A 10,690-nucleotide genomic window follows, 5' to 3' on the forward strand; every position below is an offset into this window, starting at 1 on the left:
ACCGAAAGTTTTGCCTGAGGTACTGTGCATTTCACATGTTCAATTTCTAGCAATTCTGGTTGAACCCTTGCCCAGTGACATGTGTTTGTGGCTTTTGGCCATCTAGACTGTGTTTTTGTGAGGGGTTGTAACAGCATGGAGCCAGGAGGCATGGCTGTTGCCACCAGCCACAGCCAGGGCCTCAGCCAGGGCCTCAGCCACCGCTGTGTGGGACTTTGGCATTTTGGTCCCATTCGGGGAGAAGGTGGCAAGCGTTGCCTTGGCTCCCAGGTGAAAAATCCTTAGTGCTAGGCTGTTTGGCGTTAGGCCATTTCCTCCACCTGTGTCCATCCTGCTGGGGTGGGGCTTGCATCGAGCAACTTGTGTGGTGTCTTGGCGCTTGTGCTTTCGTGCTCTTTCGTGCTCTTTCATCATGGTGATGAAAAAGGAGGGGCATTTCACTAGTCCCCCGGGTCACGGAGGTTGAGAGAGTGGCCCTGTGCTCCCCTGGCCAAGGGCCAGCCGGCCAGAGGTGGAAGTGGAAAGTTGGGCTCAGCCAGCTCCGTCTGCTGCCACTAGGGGCAGGTGTTCCTGGAGATGTCCTGTCAGAACCCCGGATCCAAAGGCGGGCCAGCAGCCCCACTTGCGACACTGCAGGACGCTATTCAGCGCTTTGTTGCTTCCCGGCGGTGGAGGCTCAGGCAGTTGTAGCTGTGCTTCCCTCCCTGTGGGTAGGAGCGATAGCCAGCTTGGTCCGTGTCTCTGCCAGTTGCAACCAGCACTTTTGGAATGGTGGCATGGAGCAGTCATGCTCCTTTCCCCCTCGCAGTGTATGCGTTCTCGTGGGTGCTTTAAAAGGTCTACACCAGTTACGGTGGGACTGCGTTCAGATGGCCACGACAGCATCCTGTCCCTCCACACTCTGCGAGCCACAGCTGCATTGCACTTAGCGTGGGCATTCCGCCATTTGCTCTTGCTACTGCAGATCTCTGTTCCCTTCTCCAGCAGCTCCCTTCTGAAATTTGGAGGCAGAAGGAAGGGAGGGAGGGAGGAGAAAGGAAGGAGAGAGGAAGGAGGGAGCGAGGGAGGAAGGAAGGAAGGAAGGAGGGAGGAAGGAAGGAAGGAGGAAGGAAGGAGGGAAGAATGAAGGAGGGAGGAAGAAAGAGAGAGAGGGGAAAAAAGAGAGAAAGAAAACAAGAGAAAAGTCCTCAAGCCCCCAAATGGGCTTCAGAGGCAGATGCTGGCATTGGCAGGTTTTAGGGCAGCCTGCATTTTGACAAATTAGGTTTTTTTAAAGGGAAGAATATTGCTAGCGGTGGGTCTAGTTATAGACCTCCATAGAGAACAGTGGCTAAAGATTTGCACTGATCCCAAAACAGCAGCTGAATTAAAGCTACTCCTGATCCCTGGCAGGACAAGAATGTAATGAAGAAGCTCAATATAAATTATTTGAGCACCATTAAAAACAGAAGAAAAATAATTTGCCTCTCTAGAAGTAGAAAATAGCCCGTATCAAGTTCCACCATAAAAAACCTTTTCTTTTTCTCTCTCACGCTCCAAGTGCAGATTCCTAACATATAAACCCCCAAAATCTTTACCTAATATTTCAAAATACAAATATTCCACACAAAGAATTCATAAAAATCCATAAAAGCGCTTTTCCCAGGGGCAAGGACTAAATTTAGTGACATATTTTATCAATCACATTAATAACCTCAGTGGAACCTCCAATTTTCTAATTTTTTTTTATTCTCTACCTCTAATTAGGGTCTCTAAAGTTGCAAAAGATGATTTTTTTCTCTTTCTAAAGATGAAAAATTCCAGATGTTGTAAGTTTAACTTCACAAATTTTTCTTCTAATTCACTTACATTCTACAAATTATTCCACAATACTCTGAAATCCTAAGTGCCCTTAGCTTCTGGAGAGAAATTTTAAGCCCACTAAATTTCTAAAATTCCACACTGGAGTCCCTGTTCGGCCACCATTTGTCATGACACAGGACTAAATCAGTGAGAGTCACTCTAGGTGAACTGGGCTGGCACAAAGTAATCACACAAAGACAGAGACAATACCTTTTTCTTTGGGTTCTGTGATGGCTCCTCTGACCCAGCTTCCACAAAGCAGGCAAGGCAGGCAAGAAAGAGAGAGGGGCGTGCCTTGAACCCTGGTTTTATTGGGGGAGGCTGTTCAAAAGAACATTTCATCCATATAAGGCAGAGGGATAATGTTACAAGGGGCAGCCCACTCCCATTGGGTAAAGCCCACTCTCAAAGCTGTGCTCCTCTGCTGCGTAGAGATGGGGTGCTTTCTGGTGAAGAAAGCCAGTCTCCACATTTCCATCACTCAAAGCTAGTGGGCACTCAGCTACTATGTGGCAGCTCCTGACGGAAGGATAGTACTTTTTCTGCTTCTCTCTTTTGTTCCACAATTCATTGATAAGTAGACATTTTCTCTGGGAATTTTCTCCAAACACTAACGGAAACGAATAGGACAAAGTTTAACCTGATTTTCTTTTTATGAGGGATTCTTATCTCAGTGGAAATGATAATTCCCAGACTTCAGCACTAGGTTATCAAATAACCTAAGATTTAGATGAGCATCAGCTGCTCTACAGACAGCAAACTTATCATTTATACTAAATAACCTCACCAAGTCCAAATTATGTTGTTATATTATGTGAGTGTACAAAAAAATCCCACTAATATGTACAATTATAATCGCCAACAAAAAAAAAATGGAAAAAAATAACCTCACCAAGGATAATTAGACACTTCCAGAAAATGGGAAGGATACTGTGGAGCTCTATTCCTTAGGGGTATGAGTTTTAAATATTCTTAAAAGTGATGTTAAGGGGAAATTTTTAGAAATTTTTATAATTTCTTTTACAAAAAGGTAACAGTAGATTAAAGAATTTTAAAAGTGGGCAAAATAATCAGTGAACATTGATTTATTACAGATTCTGGGAAAGTAATTTCTTCAACTAAGAATGAGCAGCTGGATTTCATCTACCCAGGGACCACTCCAGCACTAATCAATTTCCACAAAGCTTCCTCCTGTACCTAGTTTATTCATATTCTAAGTGAGAGAACATGTCATCTGTACTCCCACCATCAGATTTACATTATCTGGTTCTTGAGGAATAGAGGGAAATGGCAATTAAAGAGAAACATCTGTGGTCTTAGCAACATCCCAAAACTACTCTGCATTCACAATGGTAAATTATGGGCCTGCTAGGATCCAGATCTTTTTGTGTAAAAAATTATTTTTCTTCTTTCTTTTTTATTTTCATCCATTTTTCTGCAAGTGACATAATTTCATTTTTCTTAATAGTTGAATAAAACTCTATTGTATTTATATACCATATTTTCTTTACCCAGTTATCTGTTGATGGACACCTAGTCTGGTTCCACACTTTGGTATTATGAAATATTCTGCTATATTTGTGCATTATTATGCACAAATTGCTATAACTTTCATTCTCTAGGATAAATACCAAGGAGTGACATAACTAGATCATACGGTGGTTCCAATTCTAAGTCTCTTGAGGTTGTACTTATTTACAATGCCACCAACAGCATAAAAGTATTTTATTTTCTTCACATCCTCTCCAGCATTTATTACTGTTTGTATTCTGATGGCTGCCAGTCCGTTCAGTCACCTGATTCTTGGCAAAACTACCAAGAACATACATTGGAGAAAAGACAGCTTCTTGAACAAATTATGCTGGAAAAACTGGTTATCCATGTGTAGAAAAAAGAATGAGCCAGGCAAGGTTGTGCATGCCTGTAATCTCATGGCTCAGGAGCCCGAGGCAGGAGGATTATGAGTTCAAAGCCAGCCTCCACAAAAGCAAGTCACTAAACAACTCAGTGAGACCCTGTCTCTAAATAAAATACAAAATAGGGCTGGGGATGTGGCTAAGTGGTCAATGGCCCCTGAATTCAATCCCTGATACCAAAAAAGAAGAAGAAGGAGGAGGAGGAGACTAGACTCCTGTCTCTCATCCTATACAAAAAGGTAACTCAAAATGGATCAAGGAGGAGGAGGAGACTAGACTCCTGTCTCTCATCCTATACAAAAAGGTAACTCAAAATGGATCAAAGACTTAGGTACAAGAAAAGAAAGAAAGAAAGAAAGAAAGAAAGAAAGAAAGAAAGAAAGAAAGAAAGAAAGAAAGAAAGAAAGAAAGAAAGAAAGAAAGAAAGAAAGAAAGAAAGAAAGAAAGAAAGAAAGAAAGAAAGAAAGAAAGAAAGAAAGAAAGAAAGAAAGAAAGAAAGAAAGAAAGAAAGAAAGAAAGAAAGAAAGAAAGAAAGAAAGAAAGAAAGAAAGAAAGAAAGAAAGAAAGAAAGAAAGAAAGAAAGAAAGAAAGAAAGAAAGAAAGAAAGAAAGAAAGAAAGAAAGAAAGAAAGAAAGAAAGAAAGAAAGAAAGAAAGAAAGAAAGAAAGAAAGAAAGAAAGAAAGAAAGAAAGAAAGAAAGAAAGAAAGAAAGAAAGAAAGAAAGAAAGAAAGAAAGAAAGAAAGAAAGAAAGAAAGAAAGAAAGAAAGAAAGAAAGAAAGAAAGAAAGAAAGAAAGAAAGAAAGAAAGAAAGAAAGAAAGAAAGAAAGAAAGAAAGAAAGAAAGAAAGAAAGAAAGAAAGAAAGAAAGAAAGAAAGAAAGAAAGAAAGAAAGAAAGAAAGAAAGAAAGAAAGAAAGAAAGAAAGAAAGAAAGAAAGAAAGAAAGAAAGAAAGAAAGAAAGAAAGAAAGAAAGAAAGAAAGAAAGAAAGAAAGAAAGAAAGAAAGAAAGAAAGAAAGAAAGAAAGAAAGAAAGAAAGAAAGAAAGAAAGAAAGAAAGAAAGAAAGAAAGAAAGAAAGAAAGAAAGAAAGAAAGAAAGAAAGAAAGAAAGAAAGAAAGAAAGAAAGAAAGAAAGAAAGAAAGAAAGAAAGAAAGAAAGAAAGAAAGAAAGAAAGAAAGAAAGAAAGAAAGAAAGAAAGAAAGAAAGAAAGAAAGAAAGAAAGAAAGAAAGAAAGAAAGAAAGAAAGAAAGAAAGAAAGAAAGAAAGAAAGAAAGAAAGAAAGAAAGAAAGAAAGAAAGAAAGAAAGAAAGAAAGAAAGAAAGAAAGAAAGAAAGAAAGAAAGAAAGAAAGAAAGAAAGAAAGAAAGAAAGAAAGAAAGAAAGAAAGAAAGAAAGAAAGAAAGAAAGAAAGAAAGAAAGAAAGAAAGAAAGAAAGAAAGAAAGAAAGAAAGAAAGAAAGAAAGAAAGAAAGAAAGAAAGAAAGAAAGAAAGAAAGAAAGAAAGAAAGAAAGAAAGAAAGAAAGAAAGAAAGAAAGAAAGAAAGAAAGAAAGAAAGAAAGAAAGAAAGAAAGAAAGAAAGAAAGAAAGAAAGAAAGAAAGAAAGAAAGAAAGAAAGAAAGAAAGAAAGAAAGAAAGAAAGAAAGAAAGAAAGAAAGAAAGAAAGAAAGAAAGAAAGAAAGAAAGAAAGAAAGAAAGAAAGAAAGAAAGAAAGAAAGAAAGAAAGAAAGAAAGAAAGAAAGAAAGAAAGAAAGAAAGAAAGAAAGAAAGAAAGAAAGAAAGAAAGAAAGAAAGAAAGAAAGAAAGAAAGAAAGAAAGAAAGAAAGAAAGAAAGAAAGAAAGAAAGAAAGAAAGAAAGAAAGAAAGAAAGAAAGAAAGAAAGAAAGAAAGAAAGAAAGAAAGAAAGAAAGAAAGAAAGAAAGAAAGAAAGAAAGAAAGAAAGAAAGAAAGAAAGAAAGAAAGAAAGAAAGAAAGAAAGAAAGAAAGAAAGAAAGAAAGAAAGAAAGAAAGAAAGAAAGAAAGAAAGAAAGAAAGAAAGAAAGAAAGAAAGAAAGAAAGAAAGAAAGAAAGAAAGAAAGAAAGAAAGAAAGAAAGAAAGAAAGAAAGAAAGAAAGAAAGAAAGAAAGAAAGAAAGAAAGAAAGAAAGAAAGAAAGAAAGAAAGAAAGAAAGAAAGAAAGAAAGAAAGAAAGAAAGAAAGAAAGAAAGAAAGAAAGAAAGAAAGAAAGAAAGAAAGAAAGAAAGAAAGAAAGAAAGAAAGAAAGAAAGAAAGAAAGAAAGAAAGAAAGAAAGAAAGAAAGAAAGAAAGAAAGAAAGAAAGAAAGAAAGAAAGAAAGAAAGAAAGAAAGAAAGAAAGAAAGAAAGAAAGAAAGAAAGAAAGAAAGAAAGAAAGAAAGAAAGAAAGAAAGAAAGAAAGAAAGAAAGAAAGAAAGAAAGAAAGAAAGAAAGAAAGAAAGAAAGAAAGAAAGAAAGAAAGAAAGAAAGAAAGAAAGAAAGAAAGAAAGAAAGAAAGAAAGAAAGAAAGAAAGAAAGAAAGAAAGAAAGAAAGAAAGAAAGAAAGAAAGAAAGAAAGAAAGAAAGAAAGAAAGAAAGAAAGAAAGAAANATATATATATATATAATGTGTGTGTGTGTATATATATATATATTTTTTTTTACATAAGTCTGGTGCAGTGATGCACACCTGTAATCCCATGTCATTGATTCGTACTCTGAATTATATATATGAAAATTAGAATTTACAGTAGATGCTGCTATAGTGGCCATTTCCAATGGAGATTTAGGAGAGACAGTATATACCCATGATATAATCCCTACAGCAGCATCAAACATCTCCTTGCCCATTGGACCTTTTGAAATACTCATAGATCCCTATATACATAAGGTTACTCCTTTTTGTTTACCCCAATTTCTTCCATTGCTTAAATATACCATGTCAATCCTTCATGAACTCTTTGAATTTTATGAAAAAATTATTACATGTGTATATTCATACTCCTGTTTTAAAACTGTATTCATTTACAAGGCTTATGTTGAAGTGGCTACTTATGCTTCCATGAGTGTTATTAGCACAAATCTTCTATACAGTGCCATGATTATAGATGACACACCTTTGACTAGAAGGTGTTTAGCCAGTCTTTGGCCCAGCAGTTTTTTGAATGTTTCATATCCAGAATGTCTTAATCTGAGGAATGGAGCTGAAGGGAATTTCAGGCTATATTTATGAACATTGGATGAAAAAAGAAAACTTTTGTTATTAATGCGTACTACCATTGGGTTAAAGAGGAGCTAGATAAAATAGTGGCATAGGTACTGAAAACTGGGGGAGTTTTACTACATCCACTGGTGGAGGAAAAGAGAAGGATAATCCAGCATCCTGCCTACACTTTTTAATAAAGTGTCCACATACACTCTCCAGGGAATACTACTAATAATAGTATGTTTCAGTGTAAAGCCCACCTTGTGATGAGATTGATTGAAAATAGAATCAGCATGGAATTTATGCTACAAGTTTTTAATAAATTTCTAAGCATGGAAGAAAGAAAGTAACTTCATCTCAGAATTTCCAGTCACACATGTGGAGTCAGATGTTCATTTCCACATCAGGGTTTTTGAAAACCATTACAAATGTCTCTGCCAAAGATATCTAGCCTTTAATAAAACAGTGGGTAGACCAAAGTAGAATGGGAAAATTTTATGGAACTTTTATATTCAATAAAAAGTGAAATGTCTTAGAGTTGGAAATAAAATAAGATTATACATCTAGAACTCAGAAAAATATGGTACCACTTAAAGTGATAGTACAAGAATTAGATGGATGTTTCAATCATACATTGCAAATTGAAGAAAACAACCTTAAACATGATATACTCAGCCATTCCAAAAGCAGATGGAATAATAAGGAAAAAAAATCCCAATGATGAATGGAGAAGAAGTTGACATAGATCTTTCTGCAATGAATGCTGATTCCCCTTTGTTGTGGATAAGGATAGACCCAGATATGTCATATTGAAAAAGGAAGAATTTGAGCAAGATGATGATGTGTGGAAATATCAACTCCACTATGAGGGGGATGTTGTTGCACAGTAGGAATTCATCTTGACTTTGGAAAAATTCCCTACTCCAGCATCTCACTTTTCCTATTCCAGCATCTTATTTTCACTGACACATTAGAATAATGGCAGTGTTTCTACTGAGTAAGAATGTCAGCTTGCTCCTGCCTTGCAAAGACTGAAAATTGAACAGTGAGCACATGGACAGAACCAAGGACCATAAAATCACTCTTTACTAGAATGTTTTGTTGTAAAAATTATCCAGATATTGTAAAAACAACCAACTTCATGATATTTTAATTTTATTTTCTACAAAAGACTGTGCCAGTGGCAATGGCTTTATTAAGAGATGTTCATAACCTCTGTCCCAGAAAAGTTTTAACATTTATTTTAGATTTAACCAAGCAGAATGACAACAGGAAAATAATTTTTAATTTAACTACTATTGTGCACAAATAATTGATGCCCTGGCCAACTCTGTTACATCTACAATCAAAGTGAATAATGAAGTTAGAATGCTGGATAACTTAAATCCTGATATGTGACTGATTCTTGAAGAAATCATCAGGTTTTTATATACAAAAAATCTTCTTCCAAGTTATAGACACACTATCACTGCCAGTTGCTTGAGAGTCACACAGGTACTTCAAAAGAATGGACATGTACCAAGTGATCCAGCTCTTTTGAAATCTTATACTGAACACAGTCACTTTGTGGACATCAGGATAGCAGCTTAGGAAGATGTTGTTGATTTTACTAAAGTGGACAGCAGTTATGAAGAACTGTAGTGGCTCTTTAATATGATTCAGAATGACCCTGAACCCTATGTGAGGCATAAGATTCTAAACATTGTTAAGGCACTATTCCAAAATCTCAACTAAAATTCTGGGTCTTTTTGAAGCAAAGACAAAGGATTTAGAATGGCAAGGACCAAGTGAGCAGAAAGCAGACAATTTTGCAGCCCAAGCTGCTGAATGCAGATAAGGGTCACTTAAAAACAGAAAAACCAAAAAGTAGGGGGCTGAGAGAGGCAAATACAATCATAAGACACATTTCTTACAGTGACACCACTTTCTCAGAATTGGCACTTCCTGTACCTAACTCAGGAAGTAAGCTAGCACCAGCTCCACAGTTTAAAGATATTATGGTCAGAGTGCAAGTGGGTAAGGATGGAGATGTGAACTTCTATGTGAGTGGGCTCATGCAGAATGAGTTCTGTACAGGTTGAGAGGTCTGAACTGCTGAGAGCCATAGCCAAGTAGGAATGACGCATGGCATTTTTGGTTGAAAGGTGATGCCAGCAAGCCATTGAGATGATAATGATTATGTTAAGATCTGCATTCAATTGGATATTAGACCTCTGCTGTCCGCCTTGGCCTGCTACTTTGGAGCACTCGCGGGACTCCCAGAGAGTTCCCATTGGTTGGGGAAGTGCAGTAGGAGGGATTTCCGGGGGAGGGAGTTCCGGAGGAGGGAGTTTCGGTTGGAGTAGTGTGTCCCGGGAGGAGCCACGTGGCGTGGCGTGGCGTTTGGCATTTTTCCCGGGAGCGTGTGTGGAGTGTGCTGGTGGAGTTCAGAAATAAAGTTTGTTCCTGCTTCAGTGGCTCATGATTTGTGCCCAGCCAGACTGCGGCACTGAACAGAGTGGGATCAACCTGATTTAACTTTCAAATCAGCCCATAATAATATGTTGACTAAGAATCCACCATTTACAAAAAAACATGGAGTCTGCCTTATGCAATGAAGCCTTGGTAGATCAACTTTGGAAACTTATGAATTCTGGAACTTCATATGACTGGAGGTTGTAGTGTGGCGCTGTGGACTTGTTTTGCACATTTTGGGCCTCAGTAGACCTTCCTGTTTACCATACCAGAATTTGGGTTGGTTCTTTATATTTATTTATTTTTTTTTTTTAGTTATAGGTGGACACAAATCTTTATTTTATTTTATATGTGGTGCTGAGGATCGAACCCAGTGACTCATGCATGCTAGGTGAGTGCTCTACCTCTGAGCCACAACCCCAGCCCCAAACGGTAAGATTTTTTTTTTTTTTTGGTGGTGCTGGGGATTGAACCAGGGCCTTGTACATGGGAGGCAAGCACTCTACCAACTGAGCTATATCCCCAGCCCTTGGGTTGGTTCTTAATCTGAAGGAAAAAAAAAAACTGTCTTGAATCCTACTATAATGCCAGAGGCAATAGCAGGTGACAAAAAGCTGTGAGTTAATCCAAGCAGTCATGCACAGCTAGTTGTATTTCAAAACCCAGAAGATGATCATTTTGCCAAGGGAGCATCTTATAATGTTTCAGCTCATCAGCAGGGAGTGAAGAAAAAGGCTGATACACCACTGAGGTTCCCACTAGAACCTGGTAAAATACTGGAGATGAATGAGGATAACAGTAAGGTCAAACTCAAAATCAGATTTTCAAATTCTCAAGATGAGGAGGAGATTGACATGGTACTGTTCATGATAGTGAGGCCTTCATTTTCCATTATCTGAATATGCTTGAAAGACCATTAACTCCAGGACTCTCCAAATAGTGACCAGCTAGCTCTCTATCTACTCTAATGCCCCAGCATTCATCAGGTTGTGACAGCACAGTCACCATAAAACCCTAGTGGAGTATGGAACTTACACATAAGGGAACAGGTAATGAACAATCAATTGCCTTTGGGGATAAGTATGTATCCAGTGGCAAGAGCTCCACTTTCATCATTTACTAAGGAATCTACATCCTCCAAACACAGTGAAGAACATCACCACGAGATAAGAAAAAGAAGAAGCACAAAAGACAAGCATAAGCACCACAGCAAAGAAAAGGACAAGGATCCTTTCACTTACTCAAGCACTGCTAGTGGCAGTTCTGCTCATTTTCCTCTTTCAAACTGA

The 10,690-nt window shown here is 37.4% G+C and overlaps 1 pseudogene; it reads left to right on the plus strand.

Moving 5' to 3' along the window:
* Positions 1–6,440: 6,440 nt before the first annotated feature.
* Positions 6,441–10,690, plus strand: LOC107160481 (annotated as a pseudogene).

This window comes from Marmota marmota, unplaced genomic scaffold, assembly GCF_001458135.2.
Source record: "Marmota marmota marmota unplaced genomic scaffold, marMar, whole genome shotgun sequence".
Classification (NCBI taxonomy): Eukaryota; Metazoa; Chordata; class Mammalia; order Rodentia; family Sciuridae; genus Marmota; species Marmota marmota.